At 36.0% G+C, this 22353-nt stretch overlaps 2 protein-coding genes across 10 annotated transcripts in view; both read left to right on the plus strand.

Moving 5' to 3' along the window:
- Positions 1-22353, plus strand: part of LOC141399110 (uncharacterized) — a 434325-nt gene that overhangs the window by 149267 nt on the left and 262705 nt on the right. The gene's annotated exons all lie outside the window — the stretch shown is intronic.
- The window catches only part of Nrg (Neuroglian), a 294047-nt gene continuing 282456 nt past the window's right edge, over positions 10763-22353 (plus strand). For 3 of the 9 annotated variants that reach the window (XR_012411767.1, XM_073977181.1, XM_073977185.1), the window contains exon 1: positions 10786-11026. The gene's annotated coding sequence lies outside the window, so the exon portion shown is untranslated. Of the gene's footprint in view, positions 11027-12669; positions 12899-22353 lie in introns of all 9 variants that reach the window. The other 6 variants (XM_073977182.1, XM_073977186.1, XM_073977184.1 and 3 more) reach the window with 4 other exon arrangements.

Below are 22353 nucleotides of genomic sequence, written 5' to 3' on the forward strand. Positions count from 1 at the left end.
ACCATTGAAATTATTGGTCTGTTCCAGAACTGCAAATATCTACTAATTTTTACTATTTTTTGTCGATATCATAAAGGAAAAATTATGTGTGTTCGTTTACTCAAAATTTGTACAAATTGTTGCTGGATGTTGTTCGTTTACTCTACAGTACAATGCAAAAGACCTTAGCCGATTACAAGAAGTTACTGAACTTGTACAAATTTGTACAAATTGTTGAGTAAACGAACACACCTATTGTTATCGTAGTAAAAAATAGTAGCTTCTTGCAGGTTCTGGAACAGACCATATGAAAACTATGCACAGATTTTGTTTTAAATATACAACTAATCCTTTCGGCGCCATCTATATAAAATGCTTACAACTAACTATTTATCGACAATGTATCTGATAGACTGAAGTGAACGGCATTACCTCACAAAGTAGATAATGCGGTATATCGTCGCTTTGAAGCTGTCATTACGATGACATCTATGTACCACAACAAGAACTATTATATGTTACGCAGTTTCAACGACAGAGGACCTTTATGTCACAAAAGTTCAATCTATTTATATGACGTATGGCAATTGTCATAATATTTAATATACAAACATATAAGCTTTGTTCCTTTACTTTTTTAATGGTAAGAGTGGTAAAAGAGAAGTGTCAAAATTGCTCTCTCATGAACATTTTTACCAGAAAAGTAAAGGAACGGAAAAATTGTAGATCCGGCAGCAATGTCAGAAAAAAAATAAAAAAATCAATTTTCGTCTTTTATTTCACAGTTTTTAATTTAGTGTTGTCAGTGTTCGACTTTTTCTTCGGTTTTTCGTCCATTTTGTGAAATAATCGTGAAACAAAAGTCGAAAAATCAGTTCTGCCATTTTTTACCTGCAGAAATTTTGCTGGTAGCCTGTGGTAGAAGAGAAAGCCATTTTCGCTCTCTCCCCTCTCACTCTCTTAAAAATTGCATCCAGTTTTGCCACTTTTCGGGGTTAAGGAACGCTTTGCAGGTTAAAAATGGTAACAAATGGTTAAAATGGTAACCTCAGGTAAGTAAAGGAACACAGCTATAAAGCGGCCCATAAACTATGAAATTGGATTGTCCAGCCGATGAACCCCTTACGTACCCAGCAAAATAAATTGGAAGCAGTGCAATGTAGACTACTTCTATCACGGCATGTTTTGATGCAGTTCAAACGGAGTCATGAAAAAGGCACTCCATTCCTCACATTTTAACCGCTTTTGGATGCAATCCAAAGAATCACATCCATTTGCAGTTAAAATGCAGTGCCAAGGGTCAGTTAAAATGCAGTGCCAAGGGGTTAGTTAAAATGCAGTGCTATGGAGTGCATCTTTCAGTAGTCACGCTCTTGTAAAAATCATGAGTGAAAATGCAGAATTGGATGCACTTCCAGATTACTTGTACATATAATTTAACTGCATCTTTGGAGGCAAACATTTTGCTGGGTACGTGTGTGCTTGATAAGTGTGTAGCAAAGCATTCAATCAGCCTTCAATCTGCAATCGAAATCTTCAAAATTTCCTCTAAAAATTAATGAACTTATTTTTTTATTTCTTCACAAACACAATGTTGTTTTTTTCCAGAATTGTTTTTTGACAATTTGAAAATAAACCATATTCATCGGATTGCTGGGTTTCATTTTAAAAATCAAAACTATTTTGATTTTCCTCAATACATAAGATTCACACACACATTCTCATATTTTGAAAAATTTACCAGGCTGCCAAATTTCTTCGGCTAAAAAATGTCAAACCGATTTTTCGACATATCGCACCTGTTCACAAACGGGTAATAGCACAAAATTTTGAAATTTTCACTTTTCATAAAAAAAACAAGTGACAAAAGGCTATAGTCAGTACGGGGCCGACTATGTGATACCCTACACCACCACCTCTGTGCATAATCTTTTCACTCGAAAACATTTCTTTAGGGAGATACGAAAGTTTTCACCTAACTGGCTTTTATACCAAATGACTTAAAGCGAACTGAACCAAAATAATAATAATATGCTTCTATCCGACCTATAGTGTGATTGCAGAAAAAGTGGAAAATGAATAAAATGTTGATTTTTTCTCCAAATAATTTTATGCTAATTCCGACCCCTAAATATTATCCGACCATAACTAAAACCAATAGCCTTCTTCCTCTGTGGGACATTCATTAACCATCGAAATTTCATAACAATCCGATCTAAATTACGACCTGTAGCGTGATTTCCAAAAAAATTGAAAAATGGGATGTATTAACGACTATTGCGATATCTCCGTTAGTTGATCACCTAAGCCGACCTAGTTTACATCATTGTTAAAATTGTATCTTCTACTTTTATAGTGAGGCTTTGCTTTTGGGAAAGCCCCCAACCAAAACTGTGATATTCGTCATTATAATTAAAATCGCAAAAATGAAAAGTTGGGTTTTATTTGCGACTGTTGCGATATCTTCGTTGTTTGATCACCTACGAGAACCTACTTAACATCATTAGAAAGGTGATATTTTCCACTTTCATTGTCAGGTTTTGCTTTTGGTATACTCCATACAGAAGCTGAGATATTCGCTTTGGAAAAAACGTTGTATTTTTATCCACATCAGTTTTTTGCCCATTCCGACCCCTAAATATTATTCGACCATCAACAAAATCAATAGGCTTCTTGCCCTCCGGGACCCCATCAACATCCGTGACGATCCGAACAAAATTGCGACCTGTAGCACGATTACAATGTTTAGTTGGACAGACGGACAGAAGTACGGACGGACACACATAGCCATGTCGACTCAGCTCGTCGAGACATTCATTTTGGTATATACATATAAGTATGGGTCTACGACCATTATTTCGATGCGTTACAAACTTTTTGGCCAAAACCAATTTATAATACCCTCCCCACATAGTGGTGTAGGGTATAAAAACGATGCATAATAATCAACTCCACCAACTGTAAAAATCGCACATTGTTTTATTGTGTCAAAAAATACGGTTAAGTCACATTAGGGCCATAAGCAAAAAAAAAATACCACGTCCTGATAACAGAACTAGTTGCTTCCCCAAATGCAGGGCGCGAAGCGTAATGTTCCGCTAACATAAATCACTTCGTCAACGTAATTTACAAAATTTGAATTCGGAAGTTTAGGTGTTAATTCATAGCATCACTATATAAAAAACTATCATTATAATCAAACACATTAACAATTATGCAACGACCAACTTACATTTTGATTATATTATATTTGTGCACAACAAAAAGTTAAAACAAACGATAATGTTAGGACGTTAAAACATCCACTAAAATAGCTGGACAGCTCCTTATTTATAGCTGGCTTTTCCGCCGTGGCTGTTGTAACTTTTCACTGAGTAGCTAACTTTTACTTATTCCAAAAACTAAACTTTTAAATCTGTGTTCATAAGGGCTTAACATTTTCGTCTTATCCAACCACGATTGACTATTTAAACGCCAGCATTTGCCACAATAGTCAAAGAACCCCTTGCACATCCAACGTTGATCCGTTGCTCATTCCCAATGCAATTCCTTCTCAGATACCTTCACCAAAATCCTCTCACCTACCAACAAAATGTCCATGCTTGAACAGCGGTCACGGTTCAACGCACGCATGGCCTTGAATATTTCATTACCTCGCTCAATTTATGAGTGCGTAAATTCTTTTAACGTATGCTTAGTTTACATTTGGCGTCGTTTCGTGATTTCGAAGGCGTTTCGTGATTTCGCGCGGAATCAAGCAAAATTTTTCATGATTTCGCATACAAAAATGAAATCATCTCATTTCGTGATTTCAGCGAAATCAACATCGAAATCACAGTACACATGATATACAACCCTGCTTTTGCCTAAAAAAGTACCAAAAGTTGCAACACTTTTCACGTATCACAATAAACAAGGTAGATGGTCAATTGCTGCAACAACAAATTTTAGTGTCAAAATTTGTAAACAATGTGAAAAAAATATTAAATTACTTTGTTACAATGCTATTTTTCATTGTGTTCCCGTACTTTTTAATGGTAATGTTTTAGCACTAAACGGGAAAACTACTGCAAGTACTAATATTGTGCAGGTTCTGAGCACAACTTTTACCTATCAAAATTTATTATAACGATGTCTCAACAATAAAATCATTTTTTTTTTATTTTTTCATTTGTTAGTACTATACACAATTAATACGATATATAGATAATTTTACGATAAGTTTCCAAATAAAGTTGTAAAGTTCTATATTTTTGTATATTTTTGATGATTAATTCAATTTACAACAACTTGTTTTGAAATTTCGTGTGCGATCAGCTGCTCATATGCATCTACCTTGATCATTGTGATATGTTTGAAATCAACAAAAAATAAATGTAAACGTCGGGGTGTATTTCAGGATTTCGTGAAATCCAGTGGATTTTGGAGCGCAAGTGTAAACTTGGCAGTACGCCCTTCCATACAACTCTGAAATTACGAATCACAATTTCCAACCCTGACTTGTTAAACTAACAAGTTCCACAACCAGCTGTTTTCATACCAGCACATGGCACTGGTGGTATCAAGACATTAAAAAATTTCCGCAAAAAAACTAAGCAAACAGAATAAAGAAATGCAAAAAAAAAAATGAAGAAAATGTTCTCCTCATCGTCAGCTGCTTCTGAGCTGCTCCTTGCATCGGCAATCTCCCACACCAAGGAAACTGGCCAGAATACAACATTCCATTTATTATCACTTCCTTTCGCATGTTTGAGGCCAAGGCGTGAGACAGCATGGAAAGGTATGAAAAAACTCGTCGTCTATTTTTCCCATCTTGCGACCATAATCCCTTTACGAGAAGTCATCTTTTGCCTGCAATTTCTGTACATGCCAATAATTTGAGGGTGCGGAAGGGCGTATAATTATGGTTTTTCGTACAACGATCTTGTTGTTGGTAGTCACAACAGGCCTTCTACCTTCGGGTGCGACTGCACTCGAAGATAATTATGCCTTCCCAGTGAATCAAATCTCCCTCAGTGTAAATGCCTTGCACCATCATGTAAACAATACGATCGTCGAAAACTCCCCAAACAGGTTAAATTTGGTCGGAACAACGTACTGCAAATACGGCCTTTGGGCCTAAACACACAATTCCAACCGTAAAGCACAGAGGAGACTCTATTATGGTATGGGGTTGTATGAGTGGTTTCGGTGTAGAGAATCTTGTTTTTATCGAAGGAAATAAGGATAAGATATATTATTTAAACATTTTGAAGGATTTGATTAATTCAAGCTCGAGGTCAATTTTAGAAATATTTTATTTATTTATTATCAATATTTCGCAATTTCTTGAATTGCATCTTCAGGATGTGATCTACAATAATTTTAAAGCAGAAACATAATAAAATAAAATTATTAATAACACAGAAGTTTTCATATGAATCTAACAACAATAAGTATCATACCATAAATTCGCTATAAACACGTAAAAACAAGTTGTCAATTTACTTAAACCTAGGGTAGCATCACTACCATCGTCTTCTGTTGTAAATATTGCACTGATTGTTTTCGGTTATTGCGATCTATGTATGTTCTTTGCTTTGCTAATTAGATTTCTGTAATTGAGAGCGCTGTTGTCTACATCTGTTTTGAAGTTCATTCTTGTTGTTGTTGGCACATTTAAAATATGTAGCATCTCTATGGTGTAACGTTTGTTGTTGTGATGTTCGCTCTCCAACACTTTTACCTTATCGAAATCTGGGTGGTGGGTATTTTCTGCACAGTGGCTCACAAGTGCTGTTTTTGGTTTTTCATATTGTTGTCGCAATTTTAAATCTGACTTGTGAGCCGAAAGTCTTGTTTTTAATTTATTTTTTGTAGTTCCTACATACAATTTTTGGCACGATTCTCTTTCATTGCCAGCACATGGTATTTGATAAATAACATTCGTTCTCTCAGTGTCTTCAATTTTGGATTTTGTATTTGAAAACAGAGATCGGAGTGTATTGTTGCATTTATGTGCTATTGTCACTTTTTCTTTGTTATAAATATTCGATTTTTCCATTCTTTCCGATATGTTTGGGACATATATCATTGACTTGTAGACTTTCTCTGTTATGCTTTTGTTCTTCTTTTCTTGTTGAGAGCCATGTGTATAATTTTTGATGAGCGAATTTGTTAAATCATGTGGGAATCCATTGTTATGTAGAATAGTTTTTATCCTTGCTATATTTTCGTGGTGGAATTCGGAATCACTAATATTTAATAATTTGAAATGTAGCGCTGAAAAAATGGGATTTGGGACAACATGCCAATTTTATCAAGATATGACCCCAAGCACAAATCACACATTTTTCGAGAATGGATGCAATATAACTGTCCAAAAGTGTTTCAAACACCTCGATCCACGGATTTGAATCCTATGGGCAATTAATTTATGGAATATTTTGGAGACAAATATGTACATATCTTCTTCTTCTTTATTTGCCAATCCGTGTTCGGATGTTAGCGATCATACAATTATAATGCAGTGTTACATAATTTAACTTAACTAATTGTTAATATTATAGTACAATTAAATATGTTCTATTCAATTATCGAAAGGCTTCGGTTTCTGGCGGCATTTAAAAGAATTCGTTCGTTTTGCACACCCGTCCATTCTTTAATGTTACTTATCCATATTGTTTCTTTTCTTCCTCTGGGTCTTTTTCCTTCGATATTGGTCTGTATAATGGCTTGGAGCAGCTTATATTTTTCATTCCTCATTAAATGGCCCAAATAGGCAGTTTTTCTGGTTTTTATCATACGTGTAATTTGAAGTTCGGTATTCATGCGTCTAAGCACTTCTTCATTTGAGATACGTTCAGTCCAACGAATTTTTAAAATGCGGCGATATATCCACATTTCAAACGAATTTAATCTTTTCTGATCTGTTACTTTTACCGTCCAGGTTTCGGCTGAGTATAAAAGTACTGGCCATATGTAACATTTAACAAAGCGCATTTTAGTTGTTAGGCTTATATCATGACTTGTAAGCGTTTTTTTATACTTAAAAAATGAATTTCGTGCCATTTCAATTCTGCACTTGATTTCTTTCGACATATCCCACTGATCATTAATCTGGACTCCCAGGTATTTAAACGTTTTAACTCTTTCTATTTCGGTATTGCTTATTAACATAGGTGCAGTTGTTTCCACAGACTTTCTGCTCACAATCATATATTTGGTCTTTTTTATGTTAATACGTAATCCATATATTTCGCTTGTTTTCACAAGTACATCTAGTAATCTTTGTAGCCCCGCAAAACTGCTTGCTAGTAACGTAGTATCGTCGGCGTAACGGATGTTATTAATTAGCGTATTGTTTATAGCAATACCAATGTTCTTTCTAGCAATGGATTCTACGAATATTTGTTCTGAATATATGTTGAATAGAAGGGGAGACAAAACACATCCTTGTCTTACACCCTTTGAAATTTGAACATTGTCTGTTAATTCACCATCTACATTAATATTTGCTACTTGATTCCAGTATAAATTTTTAATGCATCTTATATCCCATTCGTCTAGCCCAATAGAAGTCAAGATATTCATCAGTTTATCATGTTTCACCGTATCAAATGCTTTCTCATAATCCACGAAGCAAATATATACGTCTTTTTGAACTTCTCGACATTTTTGTATTAATACGTTAAGTCCAAGTAGTGCTTCTCGCGTTCCCATACCTTCATTGAATCCAAATTGCGTCTGCCCCATGTGTGCCTCACATAGTGGGTATATTCGTCTGTGTATTATTTTTAGAAATATTTTCAGGGCATGGCTCATTAAACTAATTAACCTGAAGTCACCACACGTATTCGCATTATTTTTCTTGGGTATAGGTATAAATGTTGATTGGAGCCAATCTTGCGGATATTCCCCGGTAATATAAATTTGGTTAAACAACCCCAATAATAGTTGTTTATTGTTTCCTTCTATTAATTTGAGTACTTCGACAGGTATATCATCTGGCCCCGGTGCCTTTTTGTCTTTCATAGATTTTATTGCCGATTCCAATTCTTCCTCGTTGATTAGTCTTCCTGGAATACCGATTTGGTGTGTATTGGTTAGGAACTGGGTTCGACTCTCGTCAGTAAATAAATTTCTGATATATCTCTCCCATAGTTTACTCTTATCCTCACGTTCGTAGTGAGCTACATTATTATCGTCGCAAATAAACGCGGAAGTTCTTTTTGCATATATACCGGATGCCTCTTTCATTTTTTTGTGGAGATTGAAATCGTCATGGAGAAGTTGTAATCTTTCAATTTCCTGACATTCTCTGTTTATTTGTGCATTTTTCGCGGCACGAATTGCGGTTTTAATTTCTTGATTCAATTCCCAATATTTTTCATAGTTATTATTTCTGTATTTGCTTCGTTCTTCTCGAAGTGCACGTATTTCTTCTGTTATCCAGTTGTTCTTCTTCCGTCTAGTTATAGTTGTACCTAATACATCTTTCGACACGTTGTTGATGGATACTTTTAAACTGTTCCATTGCTGTTCATTGTTGTCCCCAACGAAGGATAGTTTGGCGTTTATTTGATCTTTCATTGTTTGTTTCGTAAAGGGGTCGCTAAGCTTTTCGAAATCTATTTTCTTCCGGGGGTTTCTTCTGCGGGTGATAGCCAATTTTATACCAATTTTACAAAGTAGGAGGGTGTGATCTGATGGAACGTCAGCACCGGGATATGTGGAGCATCTACTCACGCAGGAAGAATATCGCTTATTGATAATTATGTAGTCGATTTGGTTTCTGACTATATTATTATTGCTGTCTTGTGGCGACTTCCAAGTATATAATCGTCTCGGATGGAGATTGAACATAGTGTCACTAATTTTAAACTTGTGTTCTTGACAAAATTGAATTAGCCTTTCTCCTCTTTCGTTACGTTGGCCCAACCCAAATTTACCTGTAACATCAGTTGTTTCTTCCTTTCCAACTTTCGCATTAAAATCCCCCTGTATAATTGTGATATCATGGGGTTTCGTCATTATCAACACTTTTTCCACATCACTGTAAAATTGTTCTACCTCGAGATTGTCGCCATCACATGTGGGTGCATACACTTGTATTACGTTCAAGTTAACCGGTTTTCCGGATATTTTGATCATCATCACCCTATCCGAAATCGGGAGGCATCCTGTCACACTGGGTGCAATGTTACTTTTAACTAAGATAGCAACGCCCTTTCTGTGGATTCCGTCAACATTGCCTGAGTGATAAACCTTTGTATTTTCAGAGAAGAACTCTGAGCTTTCAGTCCACCATGTCTCACTTATACCCAATATATCTATTTGCAGCCGCTTCATCTCGCTTATGGTGTTATCCAATTTTCCAAGCTCATAAAGACTTCGAACATTCCATGTTCCGATGTTAAGTTTTGTTTTACCTCCGGGGATTCTTAGCACCCTCGTTTGGCCGGAGACTGAGGGCCGATTGTTATTTTGTGTTTCCATTTTCATTGTATGATTTTCATGGGATATTACTTTAGTGGTTTCCCGTTGCTTTCTAAAGGGTTTGGAGTTTACCGTCTCCGTATTCAGCCGCTCCACTGGAGTACAGACGCTGTTTGCAGTCGCCCAATGTGGGAACAGACACTGCCTTTTCCCCCTTTTTTTTGGTTCGCCCCGCATATTTTATTTTTGCGGTACCCTTCAGTGAGCAATCGCTGACGAGCATTCCCCTATCCACCACCTGGGGAGGCGTCCGATAGGAGAAAAAAAGTGAAGAAAAACAACTCCGCACGGAATATGTACATATAAGAAGTCATAACAGCTAAAGTATGGGAACCCTGAAAAATGCCTTGCAAGGAGAATGGGGGAAAATGCAGATATCTTGCACCGAAAATTTAGTTAAATCTTTGCCAAAAAGCTATAAAGGATAACAAAGGATGTCATACCAAGTGCTAAAACCCTAAGAAATCCTTTTTGTTTCATAAAACTTTTAAAGTGGATACACTGTGAGGTAGAAATCGATGTTGTTTAACAATTCTTATTTTTTTTCTAAATTAACCCGAATTTCCTTAATTTTATTATATTTAAGACCCTAATGTAAAAATATAAAAAGAATGAAATCGCTATCATTAATTAACTCTTAGCAATCGCAGTTTTAATGAATGAAATGGAAGTGGATACTTTTGACCAGGGTCGTGCTTCTTTGCTTCTTTCTATAGTGAGGGCGCCCACTGAGTTGTTTTTGCATTTGCTTCTCTCTCTCACGTACAGTGTAAGTGCACATAAAAAACAATGAACATCATGTGGTTGTTGTTTTTTTCACCCATGCATACGCACATGTTTTAGTATTGATGGAAATATAGTGGGCGACACTGCTTTTGACTGTGATTCACTACTATATGTATTTCCGTCACACAGCTGCTTGATACCTTCCCAGCAAACCAAATGTCCGACACGTTACGTTAAGAAATCGGATCGAAATCGATACGATGTCGCTCCGACATTTCGTTCCGAAATTATGTCAACCACTTCACACAACTTTCGTTAAGATATCGTTACGATTTCGGATCAGACATCGGACGTATCGTCCGAATTTTGTTCCGATTTCATTAAGATGTCGGTACGATTGGTTTGCTGGGTTCTTACTTGTTCCCCAATTAGTACTAAATTATGGTACACAACCACTTTGTTTACCATCACTATTTCCCCAACAAGAGAGAAAATACCAATACTGTTCTCCACAATGAGAGAGAGTGCGAGTAAGCTTGCCCACCACACCACCCAAAATTCACCACAGCAACTTGAATTCAATGTTGAAAAGGCACATCATTTGAAAACGTTTTTAATTGTTCAATTGAAAAGTACGTTGGAAAGCGTTGGTTGTGTTGGACGGCATATTGCGGATAAAATAGTGTGTTGTGACGTGAGAACTAAACGTGCGTTTGATGTTTGTCGCCGCGGCGCTTTCTTGTTTAGTGTACGTTTGATTTTTTCGATTCGATTTGGTTCGTTTATTTCGTTCCTGCGAGAAATAGTAGTTGTGTGGCACAGAGTGTATCGGTATAAGAAAAAAGTAAATTATTCATTCTTTCTTTTAATTTATTAATAAAAAATGAGGAAGAACAAGCAACACTAATAAACACAGCATAAGCGAAGTGGAGGATTAAGTGAACGCATAAAAAGATGAAAAATGTTTGAAAAAAAAAATCGTGAACACAACGATGAGAAAATTTGTTGTATACTTTTGTTATACTGATGTCGTTTTGTTGTTGGTGGAGAGTTGTTTGCGCCCTATGCTGGAATTTTTTTGTGTCGGATTAATAAAAACGAATTTTTATTGGAATTGTCTTAATTAAACTAACAAATAATCATCATATGAGTGAATGAGTGGCGGCTGCTGGCTAAATGTTTGCTCAATGCCATTGGGCCGCGCCGCACCCAAAATTTATTTAATAAATTATGAGAAAATAGAGATGAAAGCAAACCACGAAAAAAGTTGTTCAATGAATTGTGAAAAATAAACGAGTAGATTTTTTTTCGGTGACAAAAAATATACAAATTTCTATAAATAAAATTTTAAATTAATATGAAAAATTATCTCATGGACGCCAACGTTCTAAATAAAATATTTATTTAAAAAAAGCAGACTAAAATAATATTTTACTGTACTCTTTTGGTGTTACTCTACCCGCTACTGTTATAATAACCAACTACTCTACAAAAAAAAAAGATACAAAACACGACTTTAACTCAAACAAACCAACAAACCAAATCATGTAGCTGCAGGCTGGCAGCACCAACAACATTCATCCAGAAAGCCCAACAAGCCGCCAACCATTCTTTAATAGAAAAAAAAAAAACAATTCCTCAGTAACTTCGTCATCATCACCATCACATTATACAAAACCAACAAAAAGAGTTAGCAACAACAACAATAATCCACATTTAAAATTAACTAAAAATCAAGACTTTAATTTTCCATAAAGAAGAGGAAGACAACAAAATAATAAACGAAGTTATTATTGTTGTTTAACTCCCCTACTTCCCTCTTAGTCACTTGATGGGAACTCTTCACCACTCCAATAAAGTGGTTGGTATCTTGTCTCTCTCCCATAATAAAAAACAGATAAATTCTCACCTGAGCATGGCTTTGTCATCTCTCAAAAAATGAGGTAATTTCAATGGCCTCACCTCAACTCTAACTAATACAACAACAAGCAAAACAAACCAAACAACAACTGTGTGGTGTGTTTTCGTGTTTTCACGACGTTAAGCCTCTCTGAGTACAGATAACTCTCGTTTTAATGGTGTTTTGCCTTAACGAAGGCATTTTAATTATTTTAACCATAAACCAAAGCAAGTTATAAAACCAAAGTTTTTGTTAAAAATTATTAAAAGTAATACCTATATTTTTAATATAAAAATTAAAATATTTAATATTTTATTTACCCTTTTACTTTGCCCAAGCAAAGAAAACTTGGTGGCGCATGCACTCCCATGTTTTGCCTACAAATGTTTTAACGAGTTGTGTTGGTATGGTTGTTGTTATTATTTTTGCTGCCGTTTGATGGTGGTTGCTTGACTAAGTGGGTTCTTGTTGTTGTTGGTGTGTATAAGTTTTCTGGTCGTGATGTCATTTTTCGTCGTCCGTGTGTTGTCTTTTTGTTGTTGTTTTTTTTTTTGTATATTCATCTGTCGTAATTCTGCGAAAATAAGTAGGCATTCAGACATTCCATGTGCTGCTGCCAACCAAAAAAATAAAACAAACCAAATTTTGTTTCACAAACAGAACAGAAAAGAATGTTGTTGGTGGTGTCGTGATGTCGTTGTGTCGAATGTTTTGATATTTTGTAATCCACGAATACGAAAAAAAGATACTGTCGAGAAAAAAAAAACAAACGAACTCTTTTTTGGCCTTTGGCTAGTTTGGCGCTTTTATTCTAAGGTGAGTAATAATAAAAATGAGAAACAATTTGATTCTAATTTACAGTGTGTAGCAAAAGTTTCAAACTTTAATTGCAATCTTAAACAAGTAAAAAAGTATCAGTCGGCTTTGCCGACAGAGATATACCCTCAGCCTGTGTATATTGAAACAATTTTAAAACGCATGTATTTAGGGAGTTTTGAGAATTTTGGGCGTTTGAACTGACAAAAATGTTGATTAGGATTTAATATCAAAAGTTTTGCGGAGGAGATACTAAAAAGAATGGATCTCCAGCCATTACATATGGTACCATAGGGGTTTTTTTAGAACTTCAGGGATGTTTGCTCAAGAAGTATGAACTTGCCCCTGAAACAACTTTTACCATCGCAATTGAGGTAGCAATGCAAGTTGCTTCAACAAAAATCAAAGCCATTCGAAAGCAGGCCTTAAAGTGAACATGTATCCGAAATTTTGAGTGGGAGGTACCGGATGGAGTGGACAAATATAGTCCATATTTGAACCTGATCTATATCTGGTAGATATATTAGGATGTGTAAAGTATGGACCAATTCGGCCACTCTCTTCAAGAGTTATCGTACGCACAATTTTTCCGAACATTTTTGAACTTTTGTGAGGGAGGTACCTGAAGGAGTGGACCGATATGGCTTATCATCGAACTTAAACTATGTTTGGACAAAATATTACTAAGGCCAAACTTTGGACCGAATCGGCAGACCTGTTCGAGAGTTTTTTTGCCCTCCAACCTCCTCACACGGCGTCATAGGGGTTTTTGCAACTTTCAGGCTATTTTCTCAGGAAGTATGTACTTGCCCCTGATGAAACTTATACCGTCGTATGGAGGGCAGTGAATACAAGTTGCTAAAACAAAAATCAAAGCGATTCGAGAGATGTTCCTAAACTGAACTTTTCCAAAATTTTGTGTGGGAGGTACTCGACGGAGTGGACCGATTGAGTCCATATTAAAACCTGATCTAAGTCTGGTACACGCTCCACGATGGGCAAAGTATGGACCAAATCGGTTACACCCTTCAAGAGTTATCGTGCGTACAAATTTTCCGAACATTTTCGAACTTTTGTGGGGGAGGTACCGGAAGGAGTGGACCGATATAGCTCATCTTCGAACTTAAACTAAGTTTGGACAAAATATTACGAAAGCCAAAATTTGAACCGAATCGGTTCATCCCTTCGAGAGTTATCGTGCGCTCCAGCCAGACAGACGGACGGACATTGCTCAATCGACTCCAAATTGTCTGAAACACATTTCGTCCAAACATACTTGGGGTCTAAAACCATTATTTCGATGAGGCACATTTTGCCCGTATGAAAGTGTATATACCCTTCATAGCCTAAAGGCTGAGGGTATAAAAACAAGAATTATGAACAAATTTCCAATTAAGGAATTGTAAGGATGTAAATTGCTGTAACATTAATGGGTCTATCTTGTATTGCCACTAAACTTGAGTTGCGTTGTCAGTTGTCTGCGCGACTGAGACGAAATGTTGTACCATTAATGTCAACTCAACTGGGTGGTCGATAAACATGTTATCGATCAGTGTTTTTTCAAACTTGTGACCTCTATTCGCAAAAAAAAAAAAACAAAAAACATTTTAAAAATAATTGCGCTTTGGATAACTCTTTTGTGTATTCTGGACAATATTTTAATATTTTGGCTGAGTTTTCGAGCAAATTTAGAAAACAACCTAAGATTGGAATATAACCTGCCCATTGAATCTTCGGATCGTCAAGTTTTATTTGCTGTCCCAAAAAATGATAAGTTCGGTGGAATTATTTTTTGATGATGAAGAAAATGTACAGGATATTGCATCTATTGAAGAAATTTGAGGGACAAGTCGAATCCATTGAAATTGCCATCTGCACTGTAAGCTGATGATCATGTGGAAAGATCTGTATAATCAGTAAATTATTTCAGGTTTAAGGCGTATTTTCGATTGCCAAAGGATGCCGTAGTTTACGTTGTGGAAACGTTAAAGGATGACTTCAAAGTAAGTTACAGATCAACAGTAATACCCCCACTTTTAAAAGTGTGTGCAGCGTTGCGATTCTTGGAGGACGGAAGTTTCCAAAAGTCCCATGGTAATGATTTCAACAATTGCATGGCTCAATCTACATTGTCGAGAGTATTGAAGGAAGTTGTCCACTTGATAGAGGACAAATTGTGCCAAAATTGGATCGTTTCGAAGTTGACAGAGGAGGAAAAAAGGCAAAATAAAAACCATTTTTATTCAAAAACGAAATTCCCTGGTGTAGTTGGCTATATATGTAGATGGAGGATGTTCGTCATTTGTACTTAAACTGAACCTACTGTATTTGTCACCAAATTCATTTGCAAAAGATTTGCTGCTGTCCGCTCCAAAGGCGATAAATTCACTTATTGTGATGGACCACCACCAGTGTCGTTGAAGTTTATTTTATTTTGAGGCATTTTCTTTTTCAACTTTGCTTTAAAGTGAATCCAGACTCTGCCACTCCTCAGGTGTTCGTGTTGGAGGTTCATGGCTGTTTAAACTGTCCGAAATGGACCTCCACGCTTCATCCGCTGTGGCTTTGGTTTCACCAAAACTCCAGAACTCCTCGGGCTAAGTTTGGATTTTCAGTCAGTTTATCAATTAATATTTCGAACTGCTGCTTTGTCGTTATTTTCACCATATTGATACACAAAATTAATTAATGATGCAAAGAATCAATAATTGTTAACAAAATGTTTATTTTTCTTTCTATTTTACTTCTTGTTTCTTCGAAAATGTTCACTGCAACTGAAAATTTGTGGTTGCTGAAAAACAGCCGCTTCGTCAACTGGGATTCGCAACTTCAGTTGAGAGTTGCCATACATGGATCAATTTTGACAACTGGCAACGCCACTCAACGATAATTGTTATCGATGATCGACCCCTAATTTTTAAAGTCATGTTTATTGTCTTATAGGTATATTTAATTAATATAAAATCAATGTAAAAAGACTGTTCTAAAGCAGCAAGGAAAGCATTAAAGACTATATGATACTATGTATATGATTTATTTATTTATGAGCATTCTATAATTAGAAATTTAAAGAATAAAGGCAAAAGTCAACGGGAAATTGCAAAAACCATTGGCGGATCGCAAAATTTTGTTTTCAACGCAATAAAAGAAAAAAACAATAATTTCAGAGAGGACGGTTAGACGACGGCTTTGTTGGAAAGATCGTCCAGGAAAGTCCCATTATTAACCAAGAGACATCGGAAAAATCGTATTGAATTCGCCAAATCTCACATAAGTTGGCAAGGACCAATATCTGGAAAAAATGGCGAAATATCTTATGGTTAGATGAATCCAAAATTTATTTGATTGGTAGTTACGGTAAACAATGGGTTAGACGTCCAAAAACAAAGAATTATGTTCCCGCTACTCCAGAAAAACCTTCAAGCATGGTGGAGAAAATATTATGGTATGGGCATGTTTTTTATGGTATGGTATTGGATCAATATATTTGATAAAGGAAAATATGAACAAAAATTTGTATTGCTATATCCTAAATATTGAAATGCTGCCTTACGCCGAATGGGAAATGCCGCTGAAATGGGGTTTTCAACAAGACAATGACCCGAAACATACTTCTGGCATTGCCAAAAAATGGGTTAAACACAACGGCGTTGATATAATGGCAAGGCCTTCCCAATCGTCGGATTTAAATCCGATCTAAAACTTGTTTTGAAAATATTCAAAGAGAAAACTGGACGCCAAAAACCACGAAATAAAAATGAATTGTGGGAAAATGTTTAACATACTTGGTACTCTATATCAAAGGAAACCTGCAGGGCATTGGTGGAGTCAATGTCAAGGAGATGCAACGGGCTTTGCAACAAAATAATAACGTAATACAATGTAAATAATCCAAATAATATAAGTTATTTTCAGTATTAATTATTTTGTTTTTAATGTGACCCTAGTTTTTGTTCGCTCGAGTTTAAAGGACCACATATATTGCGCTTTTTGTGTTATGACAAGTTTTTCGGGCAAACAGATATATGGGAGATATATCCAAGTCTGAACCGATTTTCACCAAAAGCAATAGCATTTATCTTTCCCAATTTTCACCTTAATCGGACAATAAAAGCGACCTGTGCTTTGATCGTTTCCTTTTGCATGTTACATACAAATGTACAAATACATAATACCCCTTACCACAATTTGGTGTAGGGCATAAAAATACTCAAAGTCATCTGAAGAAATCACCAAACATATTAAACAATTGAGCCAAGGTTATAGTCGGGTCGGGGCCGACTATGTGATACCACTACCACTGTGCTTTTGACTGGTAAAATTCAAAACATAAAAATTGGGATAGCTTAACCCCTTTGCTCTGAATGTCTTCATTAATACAGGTCAACGCATTTAAGTACATCGTCAGTATAACTTAAATAAAAAAATTGAAAAGTGGGATGTACGCCAACCATCAATAGTCTTCTTTCTCTGTGAGACCCCAATCAACCCCCAACATTTCGTGAGGATCCGATCAAAACTCCGACCTGTAGTTTGATTACACAAAAATGGAAAAAGGGAAGCATTACCGACTATTGCGATATCTCTGTTGTTTGAGTACCTATGACCTCTTACAGAAGAGAGATATTCGCTTTGAAATAAAACGTTGGCCTTTTCTCCAAATAAGTTTTTTTAAAATTCCGACCCGTAAATTATATCCGACCATTACCAAAATCAGTAGGTTTTTTCCTTTGTTGGACCCTCATTAACACCCAAAATTTCGTAACTATCCAATCAAAATTGCGACGTGTAGGGTGATTACAAAAAAATTAAAAAATGGGATGTATTACCGACTATTGCGATATCTCCGTTATTTGGCCACCTTCGCCAACCTGCTTTACATTGTTGCAAAGATGGGATTTTCTACTTTCATAGTCAGACATTGCTTTTGGAAGGTCCCCAACCAAAGCTGTGATATTCGTCATTATTATTAAAATTGCAAAAATGAAAAGTTGGGTGTTATATGCGACTATTGTGATATCTCCGTACTTTACATCGTTAGAAAGGTGATATTTTTTACTTTCATTGGTTTTGGTATACCCCTTATAGAAGCTGAGATATATTCGCTTTGGAAATGATGACTTTTTCTCCAAATAAGTTTTTTGTCCATTCCGACCCCTGAATATTATCCGACCATCATAAAAATCAATAGGCTTCTTCCCCTCCGGGACCCTCATCAACACGCAAAATTTGGTGACGATCCGTTCAAATAGACTCATCTTGTCGAGACATTCATTTTGGCATATATAAAAGTATGGGTCTACAACCATTATTTCGATGCGTTACAAACTTATTGGCCAAAACCAGATTATAATGCCACCCCACAGTGGCGCCGTTTCCTTGTAAATGTGGACAAAAATAGAAGCGGTTGAATTTTTGTACAAGTACTTATGAGGACATAAAAAATACCGACTTTGGTCCATATCGGTTCAGATTTGGATATAGCCCCCAATATATATCTTTCCCCGATATAGCTATTACTCGATCAATTTTATGCTAATAGCCTTCAAATAAAGTATCTGACATTTTCATAGGCCCCTAATAAGTTTAAACGATTTTGATAAAAATCGGTTCAGATTTGGATATAGCCTCCATATATCTTTTCCGGATTTTGCAAACAAAATTGGTCAATTTTGAGTGAATATCCTTCAAATTTAATACGGGATGTTTTCTTAGGTCGTTGAACAGTTTTCTCGATTTTAAATCGGTTCAGATGTTGATATAGTCCTTATATATCATTCTCCAATTTTGCTATAACTCAGTCATTTTTAATTTAATAGCCTTCAAATTCAATTTGCGATATTTTCTAAAGTCACTGCTAAATTTTACCGATTTGAACAAAACTTTGTTCAGATTAGTATATAACGGTATTTTCGTTTTTATTATTCCCTCATTAACAACCTGCCTGGACATGCCACATAGTTGTTTTAAATTTGAAATAAAATTAATTGAAACTAACGGTGGTCCTTTTTATATAATTTGCAATATAAGCTACCTAAAATTTTCTATGTTTGAGGAGCTATAACTTTGTAGTAACACAATACATCGACAAAATTCTTTCACGATTGTCCTATTTGAAGTGTTCTCAATAAAATAAAACCATAAAATTATAAAAAACGACAACACATTTTTTATTTTTGTCCACTGAGGCACCATTGTGCACCCTCCCCACATAGTGGTGTAGAGTATAAAAACAGAAGTTTGGTAGTGGTTCGAACGAATTTGTATCCGAATCGTCTTAGTGAAACAGACCATAAAGACCAAATCGCCAACATATGCCGTATTTTTTCAATAATTCACCAATGAATTTTCTTTATTTTTCATGTTAATTAAATTAGCACCCACCCACCAACCTTTTAACAAAAATGTTTTCCCTTTTTTGGGAAAACTCTGACAGGTGGTGGTGTTGTGGCGACGGCACAGGTTGCAGATAAAAATTTCCCAATTATAACATCAACTGCAATGCATCAGCCCAGCCATTAACCCTTTCGGTGCTTCTTTTTTGTTTTTGATCTGAAAAATATATTTTTCCAATTTTATATATACTTAAGCCCACTATATGAATAATCAAAACTAATTTTTTAACATTTTGTTTGGAAAAGTGGTTTTTGGACACTATGCCATATGGCATAGAATGTATTTAAAGGAAAAAAAAAACAAAACTAAAATATTCAAGTTTTTAATTAAATTTCATCTTATAGAAGAGGAAGAGGTCTTCTTATAGAAGAGCAGGACGTCTTCTCATAAAAGAGCAGAAGGTCCTCTCATAGAAGGGCAGGATATCTTCTCCTGGAAGAGCAAAAGGTCGTCTCATAGAAGGACAGGATGTTTTCACATAGAAGAGCAGGACGTTTGCATATAGCAGGGCAGGAGGCCTTCTTATAGAAGAGCAGGAGGTCTTCTTATAGTAGAGCAAGAGGTCTTCTTATAGAAGAGCAGTAGGTCCTCTCCTTGAAGAGCAGGAGGTCCTCTTCTTGAAGAGCAGGACGTCTTTACATAGAAGAGCAGGACGTCTTCTGATAGAAGAGCAGGACGTCTTTTCATAGAAGAGCAGGGCGTTTGCATATAGAAGGCGGGAGGTATTCTTATAGAAGAGAAGGAGGTCTTCTTTTATAAGAGCAGGACGTCTTTTCATAGAAGAGCAGGACGTTTGCATATAGAAGGCGGGAGGTATTCTTATAGAAGAGAAGGAGGTCTTCTTATACAAGAGCAGGAGGTCTGCTGGACGTCTTCTCGTAGAAGAGAAGGACGTTTACATATAGAAGGACAGGAGGTATTCTTATAGAAGAGAAGGAGGTCTTCTTATATAAGAACAGGAGGTCTTCTCACAGAAGAGCAGGAGACCTTCTTATAAAAAACCAGATGGTCTTCTCATAGAAGAGCAGGGCCCTTCTTATAGAAAAGCATAAGATCTTCTCATTGAAGACCAGGAGGTCTACTTATAGAAGACATGAAGGTTTGTCATAGAATATCTGGAGGTCTACTATTAGAAGATTTGGAGGTCTTCACATAAAAGGTCTTCTTATAGAATATCTGGCGGTCTTCTTTTAGAACATTTAAAGCCTTTTATAGAAGACCTAGGGTCTTTTATAGAAAACCTAGGGTCTTCTTATAGAAAAGATAGGGTCTTCTTATGGAAAATTTGAGGCCTTCTTATAGAAAAACTGGAGGACTTCTTATAGAAGACCTGAATGTCTTCATATAGCAGATCTGAAGGACTTCTTATAGAACACCTGAATGTCATCCTATAGAAGGTCAGCTTGTAGAAGACGTGGGGCCATCTTATATAATATCTGGAGGATTTATTTTAGAAAATCTGCAAGAGTTGTTATACATCATCTGGAGGTTTTCCTATGGTGGATCTGGAGGTTTCCTTACAGAAGACCTGGAAGTCTTCGTATAGAAGACCTGGAGGTCTTCGTATAGAAGACCTGGAAGTCTACTTATACAAGATCTGAAGTTCTTCTTATAGAAGACCTGGAGGTCTATTTATACAAGATCTGGAGGTCTTCTTATAGAAGATCTAGGGGTTTTACAATAGAAGATCTGGGAGTCAAACAAAGTGAAACATTTCCGTTGGGAAAAATCTATGCCATATGGCATAGTATGAAATATAAAAAATCTGGCAGCTCCATTGAACTATATTTCGGATATTTTTTTCGTTTTAATTATTAAGGCAACGATTATCTACTAAATTAAATACAAAAAGTTAACAAAAAAAATATTTTTGTTAATAAAATATATAAAATTATAAGATGGTATTTTCATGCAAATTTTAAATCGAACGAGGAGCGCTTGCTCTTTGAGACATAACAATGTATAGGGTCCACCAATCAAAAATTTTTGTCGAATTATTTTTAGATAACACTTCAGGGAAAAATACAAAATTATTAAAAAAGGAGTGCCCATAAGTATTTTGCCTTAAAACGGCCTTCAAAAATTGGTTATGCCATATGGCATAGAATCCCCGAAAGGGTTAACAAGTTGTTGTTTTTAAAAGTGGTTTTCAAACACTTGCACTAATCTAGGGTAAAATTACGCTGTAGTTAAGTGTTGCAACAATTACATGATGAGGAGGGGGAGTGAAAGAGATAGAAGAGTGGAAGAAGTCATTTGGTGTGTGTACGAAGAAATTTTATTACCCATAAACATTGCCATAACATTGCACTGCACACAGCTTCCTCGCATTACTTCCTTTCGTGTGACGATGATGATGTTTTGCTTTGCTTTCTTCTTCTTCGTCGTGCCTGTCATAAAATCATTGAGGTAGAAACAAAACAAATTCACACAACAAGACACTTTTGTTGTGGAAGACAATAACAGAATGAGGAATAGGTAAAAACGGGGAAAACACAAGACACATTCCAAGAAACGAACAGGTTTTTTCTCCTTTGGTAACTTTTCTAATGATGCCTGCCCTCGAACACAAAAAAAACAAAAAAAAAAATAGAAATGAAAACAAATGTATCTGAAGAAGATTGAGAGATATAGAGAGGAGTATCTTCTCAATGTTTATTTGAGAGTTGAGGTGTGATTTGTTGTGGTCAATAGAAGAAATAGTGTTGAAATTCGTATCTGCAAGTTTGCTATTGAATATATGTGGTGGAATGGAGGAGAAGATGTTGGGCTTGAAAATAGTGTTGCTTGAGCAAATTCTGTTAGAAGAGAGCAAAGATGTACAGTGGTGTAGACCAGAGGTGCTCATATTGAAGATGTGTTTCTCCGTTGCAGGCCAAACAACGACTGATGCTTACTCTCAATTTACGCTACCGTGAAGAAATGAGCAGCCCTGGTGTAGACTGAGAATAATCTATTCTGCGCAGTGATGCCAGATTTGCCGATTTATCGGCATTTTGCCGATTTTTAGTCCAAAAAAATATAAATGCCGATTTGCCGATTTTTACCCCTAAAATGCC

This window comes from Musca autumnalis, unplaced genomic scaffold (assembly GCF_047663935.1).
Source record: "Musca autumnalis isolate F117 unplaced genomic scaffold, ASM4766393v1 scaffold_3, whole genome shotgun sequence".
NCBI lineage: Eukaryota > Metazoa > Arthropoda > Insecta > Diptera > Muscidae > Musca > Musca autumnalis.